Source organism: Podarcis cretensis (genome assembly GCF_951804945.1).
Source record: "Podarcis cretensis genome assembly, chromosome: 3".
Lineage (NCBI taxonomy): Eukaryota > Metazoa > Chordata > Lepidosauria > Squamata > Lacertidae > Podarcis > Podarcis cretensis.
Window position 1 is genome coordinate 64243204 of NC_137172.1, and position 14758 is coordinate 64257961.

Sequence of the window (14758 nt, forward strand, 5' to 3'; positions counted from 1 at the left end):
CATGCAAGGCAAAGCACAACATGTTTCGCCAATCACCCTTAGCTACTCCACCCTTCCAAAGTAAATCAATCCTGCTCCTGAGGGTTGGGGGACCTTCCAGAACAGAATGCTGCAGAGGGTTATGCTGCAGAGAAGTTCAGTAGGTGGGGTAGACAAGGTATCATGCCTTGCATGAGCAGAAGGACTGCTTGCTGGCGCAAAAGCCACCACTGGATACAACCCTGTGCAAATTTAATCCATGAACTAAAACTCATATCGTCAATGGAAGAAGATCCATTTTTATCAGGTGCCAGCTCATGCTGCTTATGTATTTCATTCTTGGGTATTTATTCACATCCAGGGCAAAAAAAAATAATCAAAAAAATCGTAAGAACCAAATTTACTGGACAGATCTCTTTGGCAATCACTCATAGCCGAGTAAGTGGTTTTAACAATGAGTCTGTAAGTGACTGTAGAGACCAATTCTGGATCCACACATCCTTCCACAGTGGGGACATTGGCGGGAGTTGATCACGGTGTGGATTTGCCAAGCGTGCCTTTCTCCTAGCATGTTTCTCCCTTACGTCCTGAGTTCGAGTGTCTTCAAAGCCCATGACACCTTTGGTAAAGGCTGTTATCCAACTGGAGTGCTCGCAGGCCGGTGTTTCCCAGTTGTCAGTGTTTATACTACATTTTTTAAGATTTGCCTTGAGACAGTCTTTAAACCTCTTTTGTTGACCACCAGCATTACGCTTTACATTTTTAAGTTCGGAATAGAGTAGGTGCTTTGGAAGACGATCATCAGGCATACGCACAACATGACCAGTCCAACAAAGTTGATGTTGAAGAATCATTGCTTTGACACTGGTGATCTTTGCTTCTTCTACTACACTGATATTAATTTGCCTGTCTTCCCAAGTGATGTGTAAAATTTTTCGGAGACACCGTTGATGGAATCTTTCGATGAGTTGGAGATGGCGTTTATAAGTGGTCCACGTTTCACAAGCATATATTAAGGTTGGCAGTACAATAGCTTTGTAAACAAGCATTTTGGTTTCCCTGTGAATGTCCCGGTCCTCCAACACTCTGTGCTTCAATCGGGAGAAAGCCGCACTCGCAGAGCTCTGGCGATGCTGGATTTCGGCATCAATGTTGGCCCTTGTGGAAAGATAACTGCCTAGGTAGGAGAAGTGATTGACATTTTCCAACGCTACACCATTGTGTCGGATTTGTGGCACTGCAGAGGGGTTATTTTGTACTTGTTGGTGCAGCACTTTGGTGTTTTGGATGTTGAGTGTAAGCTTCTGCAAAGATATTTAGGAATGGTTTGGAGGTCATCCTCTGAGCGTGCGCACACTACATTGTCATCAGCATACTGAAGCTCTATGACGGAAGTTATGGTAACCTTACCCTTTGCTTTCAGCCTGCTCAGATTGAAGAGCTTTCCATCTGTTCGATATATGATTTCTACTCCGGTGGGGAGTTTCCCTTCAACAAAGTGTAGGATCATGGCAATGAAAATAATGAATAGAGTTGGGGCAATAACACAACCCTGTTTAACACCTGATCTTACTGTGAATGGTTCACTTTGAGAGCCATTGTTATCTGCAAATGTTGCTGTCATAATATCATGGAGGAGCTGAATGATGTTTACAAATTTATCTGGGCAGCCAATTTTCAGAAGGACAGTCCACAGGGCATTACGATTTACACTGTTGAAAGCTTTAGGTCAATAAACGCTATATACAGGGGTTGGTTTTGCTCTCTGCATTTTTCTTGAAGCCATCGAGCGGTGAAAATCATGTCCACTGTCCCCCTAGAGGGCCGAAAACCATTTTGGGATTCAGGAAGGGTCACCTCGGATATTGTTACGAGACGGTTTGCTAAAATCCTTGCAAGAATTTTGCCAGCCGCAGCTAATAGAGAGATGCCTTCCACAATCAGTTTTGTCACTTTTTTTAAAAGAGATTGATAATTTTGACATCCCTAAAGTCTGCTGGGATTTCTTCTCTTTCCCAGATTTTTTCGAAGAGCTTGTGAAGTTGTTGTGTAAGTTTAATTCCGCCCACTTTGAAGATTTCAGCAGGTCCACTGACTTTGTTGTTTTTTATTTGGTTAATATAACTCAACTCTCCCAGATTTGCAGATACTGCAAACTCATCTCTTACTTGTTTTGTGGACTTTGTGAGAGGACCTCAGCAGCTACAGGGGAGTTGTGGTTAAGGAGATGTTGGTAATGTTCTTCCTAGCGCAGTGCAATAGCTACTTTATCTTTTAGAAGTGTGATACTGTCTGCTGAGCATAGGGAACACATGCCATGAGTTACTGGCCAATAGATGGTCTTTGTGTGAGAGCCAGTGTGGTGTAGTGGTTAAGAACGGTAAACACATAATCTGGGGAACTGTGTTTGCGTCGCTGCTCCTCCACATGCAGCTGCTGAGTGACCTTGGGCCAGTCACACTTCTTTGAAGTCTCTCAGCCCCACTCACCTCACAGAGTGTTTGTTGTGGGGGAGGAAGGGAAAGGAGAATGTTAGCCGCTTTGAGACTCCTTTGGGTAGTGATAAAGTGGGATATCAAATCCAAACTCTTCTTTGTGGCTTTAAAAAAACTCTGTGCATCGTGAATGTTGGCTAAGTGCTGGATCTCTTGAGCTTTTTTATCCACCAGGTGTTTTTTAATTCTCTGGTTCTTCTTTGAACCTCAGCCTTAGCATTGGCATAGGTTTTTTTCTTAGTGGCACAGTTTCTATCTCTTTGCCAGATCTGAAAGCCTTCCTTTTCTTGTCAATCATGTGTTCAATCTCACTGTCATTCTCATCAAACCAGTCCTGGTATCAAACCAGTCCTGGTATCAAATAGTTTGTTCACAGGCTGCAATAACGGATGTTTTTAGCTTGGTCCAGTGTTCCTCGATGTTATCAGGGAATTCTGAAAGCAGATGGTCCTTAAGAGTCGTTTGGAAGCAATCCCGCTTAATGGGATCTTGAAGGGCTTGAGTGTTCATTTTGCGCCTTGGTTTCCTTCCTTGAACCCTGCGTTGATGTATAATCTTGATAGTCATCATGGAGTGAATTAGTTGGTGATCTGTCCAGCAGTCGTCGGTGCTCGTCATAGCTCTTGGTAAGGAGCACATCATGGTGATCTTTAGCACAGACAATAACATAGTCTAAGAGGTGCCAGTGGTTTGACCAAGGGTGCCTCCATGAAGTTTTAAATTTATTTTTCTGTTGAAAAAGTGTGTTGGTAATAACAAGGTTGTGAGCTACACATATTGTCAAAGGTAAGATTCCATTCTGGTTGCTGTTGCCAACTCCTTCTTTCCCAATAGTCCCAGGCCACAGATCGAAATCTCGCCCAACTCTTGCATTAAAATCACCCAAGAGGATAATTTTATCTTCCTTAGGCATCTCTGATAGGACGCTATCCAGCTGAGAGTAAAATTTTTCTTTAATGTCTTCATCGGCATCCAGTGTTGGTACATATGTTGGTACATATAATAGTAGCCTGTTGGCTTTTGGTGAGCTTTATTTGAAGGGTTGAGGGTCACTCATTAATGCGGTAGGGACTTCTGACAAGAGCTTCACAAGGTCGTTTTTTATAGTGAAGCCTACCCCATGTATTTGATGTTCTTGTTCAGATAAACCTTTCCAGAAGAATGTGTAGCCTCCTTTTTCTTCCTTTAGTTGTCCCTTGCCTGTTCTTCGAGTCTCTTGAAGCACTGCAATACTGATGTTAAAACATCGCAGCTCTCTTGCAATGATTGCAGTTCTGCGTTCAGGCCGCTCGCTGTCTGTGTCATCTGACAAAGTCCGTATATTCCATGTTCCAAAATTCAATTGTCTTTTACGACCACTAGGTGGTGACCCCACTGGGTGCGGTAATCCAGTCAGGGGAAAAGGGAGGCAGACTATGTTTAGGGCACCTCTTCTCACCCCTCCAGCATCCCTAACCCTAGTACAACACTAGAAAAGGGCCTAAGGATATGTTGCTCTACTAGAAGTACTGGATTATATGGATTTCTAGTTTTTTAAGATCTCCTAGAGGAGAAAGAAGAGGGGAAATGCTTTGGGTTGAGCAACCAACAAGCAAGAGAGACCTTTAACCTTGGGCAACCTGCCAAGCGCAGGATGTTCTAAGCGGGAGTAGTCATATTCAAGCACTTATGATTGCAGTGATAAAGCAGGCAGGAAAGGAGAGCAGGCTGTTCACAAGGGCATAGACAACTCACCATTTAAATTGTAGCCACTCTTTCCAACTTAGATTATGTGTATTAATTCCAAGTTTTGCTTTTAGGGACGGTAAAGGTAGCCAAGGGCCCTATTAAAACAAAGGAGACAATTGGTTTCCTTTAAAAAATAAATAAAAATGCACCATTCCTTAGAAGTAGATCTACTCCTTAATATGTGCCCTGTGCAATCAGTGCATGCCTGTTGAAAAGTAAGTGCGGGTTATTCCCTAGTAAATGTGGTTAGGATTGCAGTTTTGGGGTTGTGTGTGCTAATAAGGCAGCTCTGTAAGTGAAAGGGTTTTTGCTTGTGCAATGGAACTTCAACTCTCTCCCCCTTATATCTGTTCTCCCAACCCCCTGAATCACATTTGGGGAGGGCACAGGGTCAGGGTGAAAGAGAAGGGGGAGAGATCCTATTGTGCTCAAGGGAATCCTTGTGCTGTTGGGATGCAGTAATAATTCCAAGAGTCTGCAATCTACTCCCACTAAAAAAAAAACAACTGGCAGTGATCTACCCATTGGATTGACCAGAGTTGTTGAGCTTTTTGGAGGGAAGCTTCGTCAAAGTTGTTGAGCTTTTTGGGGGGTGGGGAGATTGATTGGCATTTCCCTCCCCATTCCATGTACTCGTGCCATTCCACATTATTTCCCCACCCCTACCAATCTCCTCCACTGGCTACTGCAGACATGGCAGCGGTTTTCATCATGATGACATCATTTGAACTAGACAAATCTGAACCTGAACTTGGCCCCTAAGGGACCCAAGTGCTGAGGTTGGGCAGGCCTCTTTTGAGAGGCATGCCATGCAATTGCTGCTACAACTGAAAGGCCACTGCTCCATGTAGGCATCTGATGAAATTCAGCTGGTGGTGGCACAAAGAGCAAGGTCTTTGATCAGCTGTGGTAGGTGGAGCAGCAGTGTTCACCTGACTTTTGGTTGGCGGTATCACTGCTGCACAGCGGGAAAGAGGGGAGGAGGGGGGAGGAGGCTGTGAGGACAGCATGGTGACAGCAAACCACCTGTAGCACCAGATTGGCTCTGTCAATGCTTTTGTAGTGCACCCAATTCACTGCCACCTGCCTCTTTCCATCCTAGTATGCAGCAACAATGCAAGTGACCAGAGGTCAGGTGAGTGCTGCAATCCCACCTCATTGACCACACTGCCACTGTGGATATTGAGCTCAGTCCTCAGATCCCAAGATGCTTTGGGTGTTAAAGGTAAAAAAACCTATTTCATTGTACACTCTCTTGTTTACCGTCAGCGTAAGAATTCATTTTCTACCATGAGCCTTGTGGAAAGAGCATACACTCATTTTATGCTACTTCTATACATTTCATTTCCAGGCAGCGTTCAACAAAATGCATCAATTTGCTCGAGAAAGTTAACTTCTGAGAGGAGGAGGAGAAAAAGAAAAACACACTGACACATCAAACACACTTATCAATCTGAAAATATTTGAAATGGTGGTCAATGTCAACCCCTGAGGCAAAGAAATTCTTGGCTCCTTGAGTGAAAAGCATTTCAACTCTTGAGCACAAGAAAACGAACATTTCAACATATGTAAGTTAGAAAAGAAACAGTGGCATTCCGACCACAGGTTCAGGTAAGGTTCTTGCAATTGCATTTGTGCCAAATGTCAGTTAGACCAGAAATGAGCCAAACAACAAGAGAATGGCCATAATAAGGATATGCAAGGGAAACTGAGAGGCACGCATTTCTGAAAGAAGTTTGGTCACAGAAGAAACAAAGAAATCTGACTTTTGGAGAAAGCATTTTTGTTGCACTCATACATAATTCAGCTGATCAGAATAAATTAGTTCTGAAACCTCAATAAATATTTGGGGAAAGCTTATTGGCAGCAAGCAAAGTTTGCTTTTAGACCAAAGGCTAACTGGAGCCTGAAGTTCCAAGGAAGCCTTGTGCCAACTCTTCTTCAAACCTGAGGCCCAGCCGTCTAGACCCCAACATCACACTGAGATAGGAGTAAGGCTGAGGTTCTGTGGATTACTCTGCAACACAGTATCAGAAAAAGAAGGAATCTTTTATAAGCTATATAGATCTTGTGTATACTTGAATGTGCCCTGCTAAAATTAACGTTGGTTACCAGGATCTCTCCTGTTAGGTAGAGGGGATTCCATAGACAAGTCAGCCCACTTGGAAAGGATCAATAAAGTTATCATCTCTCAGTTCCATTGCAGCTACTACTGCTGCAAAATGGCCAATACAGCTATGTTTCTTTGCTTTCCTCAATAATGATTTCACTCACTTAAAAACAAAACAAAAAAAAATTCATTTAAAAAAGCAGATACTTCCACGGTATTTACACCTTGGAAGAGGTTGTTGAAACTGTGCATACCAAATTATATTTGAAATGTGCTGATTTGACAGCTTTGGAGAAAAACTGGTTGCTGTATTTATGACCTGCTATATAAGTATTTGCTTGCAAATTAAATTAATGTGTGGTTTAAACTCTTCCTCAGTGTAAATATGTACAGTTTTATGCATCCTTACGTTAGACAGGGAGGTATTCCATTTGGAAGAACATTAACACTACAAACCATTTCAGCTGCCAGAGTGGTTAAGCGTTGTTACTGCACTTGCTCAGATTATGTGTGTCTGAAACCTACTACACTGTGTGCAGGCAATAAGCCCTTCTGGAACACAAATGACTGGAGGAAATTACTCTAGCTCTAGGGGAACATTTCCCTCTGTGGCTCTGGCTGCATTTTGCCAGACAATAGACTGCTGTCAGCCCAACACAACTGGCCCAGAGACTAACATGTTTACCAAAATATGCAAGAGCACACAGCCTAGGGAACTTTAGTCTAGGTACGGTAGTAGAGTGCCTTCCTAACAGATCTGGGAGGGAATAAAAGGCAAAGTCAAAAAGAGGAGTTTTAGTTATAGAGTGAAATAAAAGGTAAATTACTAAAGGCATGTGTTAATAACAAGCAACCTGACCTTATTCAGATTGTTTAAACCACCATAGGGTTGCCATACATCAGGACTTTCCTGGACATAGCTGGAATACTGGAAATCTGTGTATGGCAGCTCATGTCAGAAGTCTGGATTTTGCTAATTTTCCTTAAAAACAGCTCCAAAACTTCAGAAAATTAGCTCGACAACCTTGCGTGTGGCAAACCTAGGACTCCATCCCCACTTTACTCCAACATCTGCCATTGCTTAAAGTAGCCACTTTCTTAAACTTCACCCTCTTCCATTCCTCAGCTGCCTCATGTGGAAGACATAAAGGATGCAGCGCATACAAATATTATGTTGTGTTTTCAGACAATGAAGGTACTTTGTGCAAACCCCTGCCATTATTTTAACCCAACCTCTTCAACCCCCATCTTCCTCCCATGTCATGCTGTGCGGTGTGCCTTCATTTTTGCTCTCCTATCCTGCCCTGACTTCGTACAAATCAAAGACTTTAATGAGAGACTACAAATCCTCCAGGAGCAGCTATGCTCTGACTTCAGGCAAATCCAGGATTATGGAGGGGAACTACAAAATCTCCAATGGGAGCTGAGTGATGACATTCTTACATTTTTATTATATAGACATATGTTATATAGAGGGACGCAGGTGGCGCTGTGGGTTAAAGCCTCAGCGCCTAGGACTTGCCGATCGAAAGGTCGGTGGTTCGAATCCCTGCGGCGGGGTGCGCTCCCGCTGCTCGGTCCCAGCGCCTGCCAACCTAGCAGTTCGAAAGCACCTCCGGGTGCAAGTAGATAAATAGGGACCGCTTACCAGCGGGAAGGTAAACGGCGTTTCCGTGTGCGGCTCTGGCTCGCCAGAGCAGCGATGTCACGCTGGCCACGTGACCCGGAAGTGTCTCCGGACAGCGCTGGCCCCTGGCCTCTTGAGTGAGATGGGCGCACAACCCCAGAGTCTGTCAAGACTGGCCCGTATGGGCAGGGGTACCTTTACCTTTTTACTTATGTTATATAGAGGGAGGGCTGCTTAAAAAGGAAAGGAAAGCCCAATAATACACACCTAAAAGCTTAACACACAAAAGCTGCTAATAAACAAGTCTTTCACTTCAAACCAATTAATTTTCTGCCAGAGTTATTTCCCACACTTTGGACCAGCTGAATGGGGAGCATACAAGAGCTGCCTGAAAGCACTTCTCAAAAGCACTGTTCTCAAAAGCAGGCATCTACCTTAAAGTAGGTGTGCAGTAATGGGGAGGGTGGGGTAGACTTCACCACTCCCACCCACTGGCTTAAAGGAAAAGTTCTATTTGAAGCTGCCACCCCCTTTGTCTGTAGATGGAGAGGGTTGATATTTCAAGCAGCACTTTTGAGAAGTATTTTAGGGAGCATGGGAGTCACTATACATTGCTTTTCAAAAGTGCTGTTTGAAGCAGCTTGTGTGCTTCTCCTGAGAACAGGTGGCTGGATGGAGAGTGGGGGGGTCTCTTCTCCCCCACTCTACTGCTGCCACTACCGCTGCCACTGCCACCTACCCAAGACATGCATGTGCTGCTTCAAACAGCACTTTTGAGAAGCACTTTGATCACCAGTCACCAACTGATGAGCAGGGGTTAAAACCTTCTGTCTTGGCTTCTGCAGCCAAGGCAGGATTAAATCCTGTCCTCCCTCCAATAAACTGATTTCACCACTGGCATCAGCTGATGAATGAATGGGTTGGGTTTGGGGAAAGCTAATTCCCTAGCCAGCTAATTTACTATTAAACTAAAAAAAAAAAAATTAGATGACTTGTTCTTTAAAGAGAGTCTACTATAGTAACAAAATGCATTCTGTTATTTCAGAGTTGCAAACGTTTTATCAGCAGGGAAAAGGAAACGGGTGCAAATAACATCTTCCCCAAAGACAAGGAAGACAGCAACAGAGCTAGAAACAGAAAACATGGCTTAACTTCAAATCATCTTAGAAATACTTGTGATTTAGAAAAGCTGTGTGTGTTTATGTGTATACTGAGCATGCACAGATAAGGGAGCTTATGCATGCACTAGGCCATCAGAATGGATTCCACGTACATACAAACTACATGTACTTAGGCTCTGTCACTGCAGTTACAAGCCCTGAAAAAACAGAGTTCCTGAGTCAATACTATTTATCTACATTTCATATATGTATTGGGTCTCTTCTGATAGCCTGCTGAATACACAATAATGCAGGGTTCCTGATCACGAGCAGGCCTCTAACCATGTTTAGGTGAACACATTGAGACTCTCCCTGCGGATTTTTGTGTTTGGTATGTAAAGGCTGGAAGTGGGTGAACAGGGATGTTGAGGATGAGATTGCAGGCACACCCCCTCCCCATTTTAAGCTCACATGCATTCACCCAGACACTTGAATAGAGAGCTTCAATGTTTGGACAGAAGTAAGGAAGGGAGAAAAATATTTTGACTGGCCTCTCAGTCTCAAAATGGATCGTAAAATGCATGTTATAGGCCAAGAGGAGGCGGGGGTCTCATTGCCTTTCAAATATTCTTTCTTTAGTCAGGAATTGAATTAAATTTACAGAAACAACAATGGTTTTTTTAATGGGATGAAACAAAGCTGCATATGGTTGAAGTAACCATATTTTTGTAACGCTCTGAATATTGCTTATGCTGGCTGCCCTTTTTACCATGTCACATCCAAATCCAGGAAGCACATGGAATTTCCTTTCCATCTGGCTACTGAACAGGAAACGTTAGAATCGTGAACCACATGGAAGCTTTGGTTGAAAGGCAAATGAACCCACACATTCACTGGGGTTGTCTTGATGGCTTCATCCATCATGGCTGCCCTTCCTTCCCCCACCTTTTTTTAATATAGAAATCAGTGTTGAAATCTGCTTGGAGAGAGCTTCCTCACTGTATTTCATGTCAGCTAGTGCTCTATTTATTCCAGCATGTGTCCTATCCACCTCTGGTGACTGAGTGTTTATGAGCTTCTTCTAGGGATTGGGAAAACCATGCTTTTAACATATATTAGTATTATTTTCATTTGTTAGTCGCTTTACACAAAAAAGTCTCAAAGCGACTAATAAGATAAAATACAGATAAAACCAGATTTTTTTTTTATTTTTTACTTTATGCTGAGTCAGCTGACATTAAAAACCTCCAGGTGATCAGATGTCTCAGTAAGGGGATGTGCTACAGGCGGCAGCAATACTGAGATAACTGGAGACAGGGTTCAGGCAATCACTTTTGAAAAAGAGTCATTTTAAGAACTGCACTTCAAAACCATTTCAGACTTGAGGCTATCTGTTTTTGTTTTTGGCTATTTAGTAAGTGAGTGCAAACAGGGGGAAATGTCTCCAGCTGGGCCTCAATGATGGAAAATGGACATTGTTCAAATACTTTTAAGATGAACCTCCACAGAAAGTTAGGGTGACCTTTCACAAATGTATTTTCCTGTTCCATTAGAAGATCAGACTACCTGCAGTCAAAATTAAGAACCTATTTGAGGTTATTTGAGTGAAACCACAGCTATGTAAGTAAATAAATAAAGCAACAGACTGTGTCAACCACAGTTGCTACATTCTCTTGTGTTTTAGCTCTGCCTACTTGAAAAGGGGGCAGGGTGAAAATGTGGACCCCCCCAAAAAAAATCTTCTGCAAAAGGGGAGGTGGAGCCTTGGCAACCATCATGGGAGGTATCAGCAGTCCAGTCAAGCAACACATTTGTAAAGTGTTGCAATTATCAGCAATATCAGATGCATCACTGAACTCCTAAAAACCTTCCTTGAGGAAAAGCCGTTTCCCATAATCATTTAACTGTTCCTTTCAATGGCGCTGTGTTTGTGAGGCAGGGGAAGAAATTACAGCACTAGTTCAAGAAAGATTGCAAGTATTTTAACTATTTAGAAGCCTGTGATGTGGAAGAGATGGAGCAACAGTATTTGCAGGAAGAGAAGAATTCAAATGTTTCAAACAGAGAGAGATTCTTTTCTGTGGCCGTTCTCCGACACTGCAACCCTCTCTCCAGAGATGTTCACCTGGAGCAGCAGGTTAGGCAACAGGTAAAAAGCCCCTTCATCTGCCTGGAGAGTGATGTTGATTTCAGTAATGTTGTGGATTTTTTATTGTTACGGTATTTGCTTTTTATGTTATGCAGAGCAACCCCACTTTAAGAGCCAACATCAAATAATAATAATAATAATAATAATAATAATAATAATATTTTATTGATATCCCACCCCCCCCCAGCCAAAGCAGGGCTCAGAGCGGCTAACAACAGTAAAATAATACAACATTCTAAAATCAGTTCATTATAAAATCAGTTCAAATCAAATTAATGGCAACCATTGGGCTAGAGTTCTGTGAGGATTGCCAAAGGCCTCTTAAGGAGACCTAACAAAGTTTAGGGCTGTTTGATTAAGGCAAAGTTTCTGCGCACTAGCTTTGCCCACTGCTTCTGGATGACTTGCTAATAAAATGCCTTTAGTTCAATAAATAATAATAATAATAATAATAATAATAATAATAGATTTATCATAAACATATGTACAAATTAATACATAACCATGGAAACAATAACAGAACCATATATGGAGAATATTCAGTAGCTTTTATATTTTCTTCAGGATTTTCTGCTTTTGTTTTAGTTTGGGTGCAAATTTCACAGCCATACATCACAATTGGACAAGAGACTGTTCTGTAGGTCATCCATTTTGTGCTCCGGGGAGAAGCATTTAAATAATACAGAAGGTTGAGAACAAACAGATTTCTGCCTATTCTGGATTCTTCCCTGCTTTTTCTTTTCCGTTCCATTTTTTTTTTAACTGGAGTGGAATGCAAAACAGATAACTGGCTCAGAGCAATGAAATCCATTTTGTTAGGCCTTGTCTAAAATACTCCACAAAACAAATAAATCAAGGACATACAGATGTAACAAGGCTTTTTTTTTTAAAAAAAAGGGGAAATGCTTATACAAGACACAGTGGAAGATTTCAAAAAGACATGTGCGTGGGAATTGGGTAGATAATATTCGACAGAAAATTACTCTAGATAGCATTATTTCCAAAGAATGTGTACTTAGTTGAAATTTTCTTCTTTTCATTTTTGTCTCACCATTTTATTATTAGGCATTCTTTTTTAAAATCTAAACATCAGCCAGAAAACTTTCCAAAGTTGTGGTCAGTGTTTTAAAGAAAAGACACAAAGGCATCTAGAGCACTAAAAGATGGGAGAGTGGAAGTGAAGAAGAATTTTTAAATGCATGGCCACTTCAGTTCTATTCCTGGTCTCATCTGCGCTTTGTTTTTTCAAGCAGTATCACACCACTTTGAACTGTCATGACTTTCACACAAAGAATATGGGGAACTGTTGTTTGTGAACAGACTTCTCAGGAGACCCCTATTCCCCTCATAGAGCTACAATTTTCAGCGTAATTTAACAGTCAATCCTTGTTCCCAGGGAACTCTGGGAATCGTAGTTCTGTGAAGTGAATAGGGGTCTCCTAAGAATTCTCAACACCCTTAATAAACTACATCTTCCAGGATTCTTTGTGGGGAGCCATGGCAGAGGGGTTATTCCTTTGTTTTTGTTTTATTATGTATTTTGTGTTCTCATTTTGTATTTTTATGTTGCGAACTGCCCTGTGATCAACAATGGATCTTTAAAGTGGTTTGATACTGACTGAAATGTTTTGGTCTCCTTAAAAAAAGAAAAGATTGTTAGCCTGCAGACATCTGAGTCTGTACAGTGACTAGAAAATTTTACCTGTTTTATAAATAAGAAATGGTGAATATAAATGATGCTGCAGATCTACAGCCAAAGCCCCAGCTCAATCGTTCACATTAATATATGAAATCCATTCACTTATCTTTTTTGTATGTATCTTCTCTAACCAATAATTTCCCCATTTTCCAAAGCTCCATGGTTGTCCAGACAATACACATTTTAGCCTCCCATATATTTATCTACCAGAATACCAGATAATTCTAGTACTGTATTATCTTTCTAATACCAGCTGTTCTTTCAGTGAACACTCTCACATCTCCCTTTCCTTCATCTCTGTCCCTCCACCAACCACTCTAATTCAGTCCCCAATTTTAACCACCCTGCATGCCTCATTCCTGTGTCGTTCAAGCAGCCACCTATCTCATCCCCTTTCTTAAAAATATATATTCCAGGAGTTGCCAACCTGGCACCTGCAGGTGTCATGGCATCCATGAAGACCCTCACTAGTGGTATCAGGCACAGACCCCAGATTCTGAGCTTTCATGGTTTTCTTTTTAAAAAATAATAATCTAGTCCTCCTAGAAATAAAGTTATGAAGCAAAATGTACAGGTACCCTTCTAAGCAATTTCCGTTAAATGAGTGAAATCAGAGCTCCAATTGATAAATTAGTTGTTTTGACACCAGGCAAGAGGAATCTCTGAAGTCCTGAACTGCTGCTGTTTCCCCCTCCACTTTAATGCACTTTTCCTGATTCTTATTTTCTAGGCAGCAATTCATCAGGTTAAGCCTTTTCTCATAGGGAAATACAATTCTGGAAAAAGCTTCACTGTGATTGTACTTTATTGTGTTTTGCCATGCTGCCTGTGCAGTCATGCAAAGGGAGTAAAACAGGCATGAAGTTGTGGTGGTGCAGTGATTCTTGCCATGCCTGGCTATGACCCAACAGAACTAAGAATGATGCAAAAATGGCCAGCTGCTGTTATTATGCTAATGCTTTGGTTGGTTTAGGTCCTAGTAGCACCAAAATAAGGAGTCAGATCCAATTCTGGTTCCCAGATAAGAACATATATAAGATGTATTTGAAACAAGTATTCTTTGCACCCATGCTGTGCATTTTTGTTTGTATACAAACAAAACTCAAGAAAAGTTTATGTATGGAGTGCAGAACTGGTTAGGGCACTGAGAAAGACTGCAATAGCACAAGGCATGGTGTTATGTAAGCACCTTTCGGAATAAAATTCAGTAGGTGTTGAATGAGATGGTTGTTTGCAAGAAATTGCTCTTTAATTTGCTAGTATTTTCTTTTGTAATGCCTCTTATTTACAGCATTAGCAAACACTTGTATTTCCAGAAATATTCTGCGATCCTCAATAATCCTATTCCAGAAAAGAAACAATGACGACTTCTTCCAATTGCAGTCAAAACATAGTGGGGGTGGGGGTGGGAATTAAAATAAATGGAAGAACTTTTAGTTTAGGATGCAAAGTTGAAACAAATTCTGGGATTATCAATTTACTATGATGTTGACACTCCAAGACCTACTTTTTCTGTTTCTAAGATGTATGAGAATACGCCAGACTAACTAACATATAAATAATGATGGAATATATTTATTTTTCTATTAATTTACTGCATTTATATACCGCCTTTCCGCTAAAGCACTCAAGGAAAGTTGATTAAACTATTAATACCTAGCATAAAAGTATCTTAGCAAGGGAGTCCCTCTCATCATGCATTCCTCTGGTATCATATCATCCAGAAGCTATCGCAGGAACCTGTTGGTGTACTCTAGTCGTTCTTGTGATACCAATATAAACTGTCCTCTCGTTTGTGCAGCAAACACTGGAGTCACACATAGATCGGCTGTGCTCTGCATCAAAATGACACTTTTGCTTTCCCCAAGGCT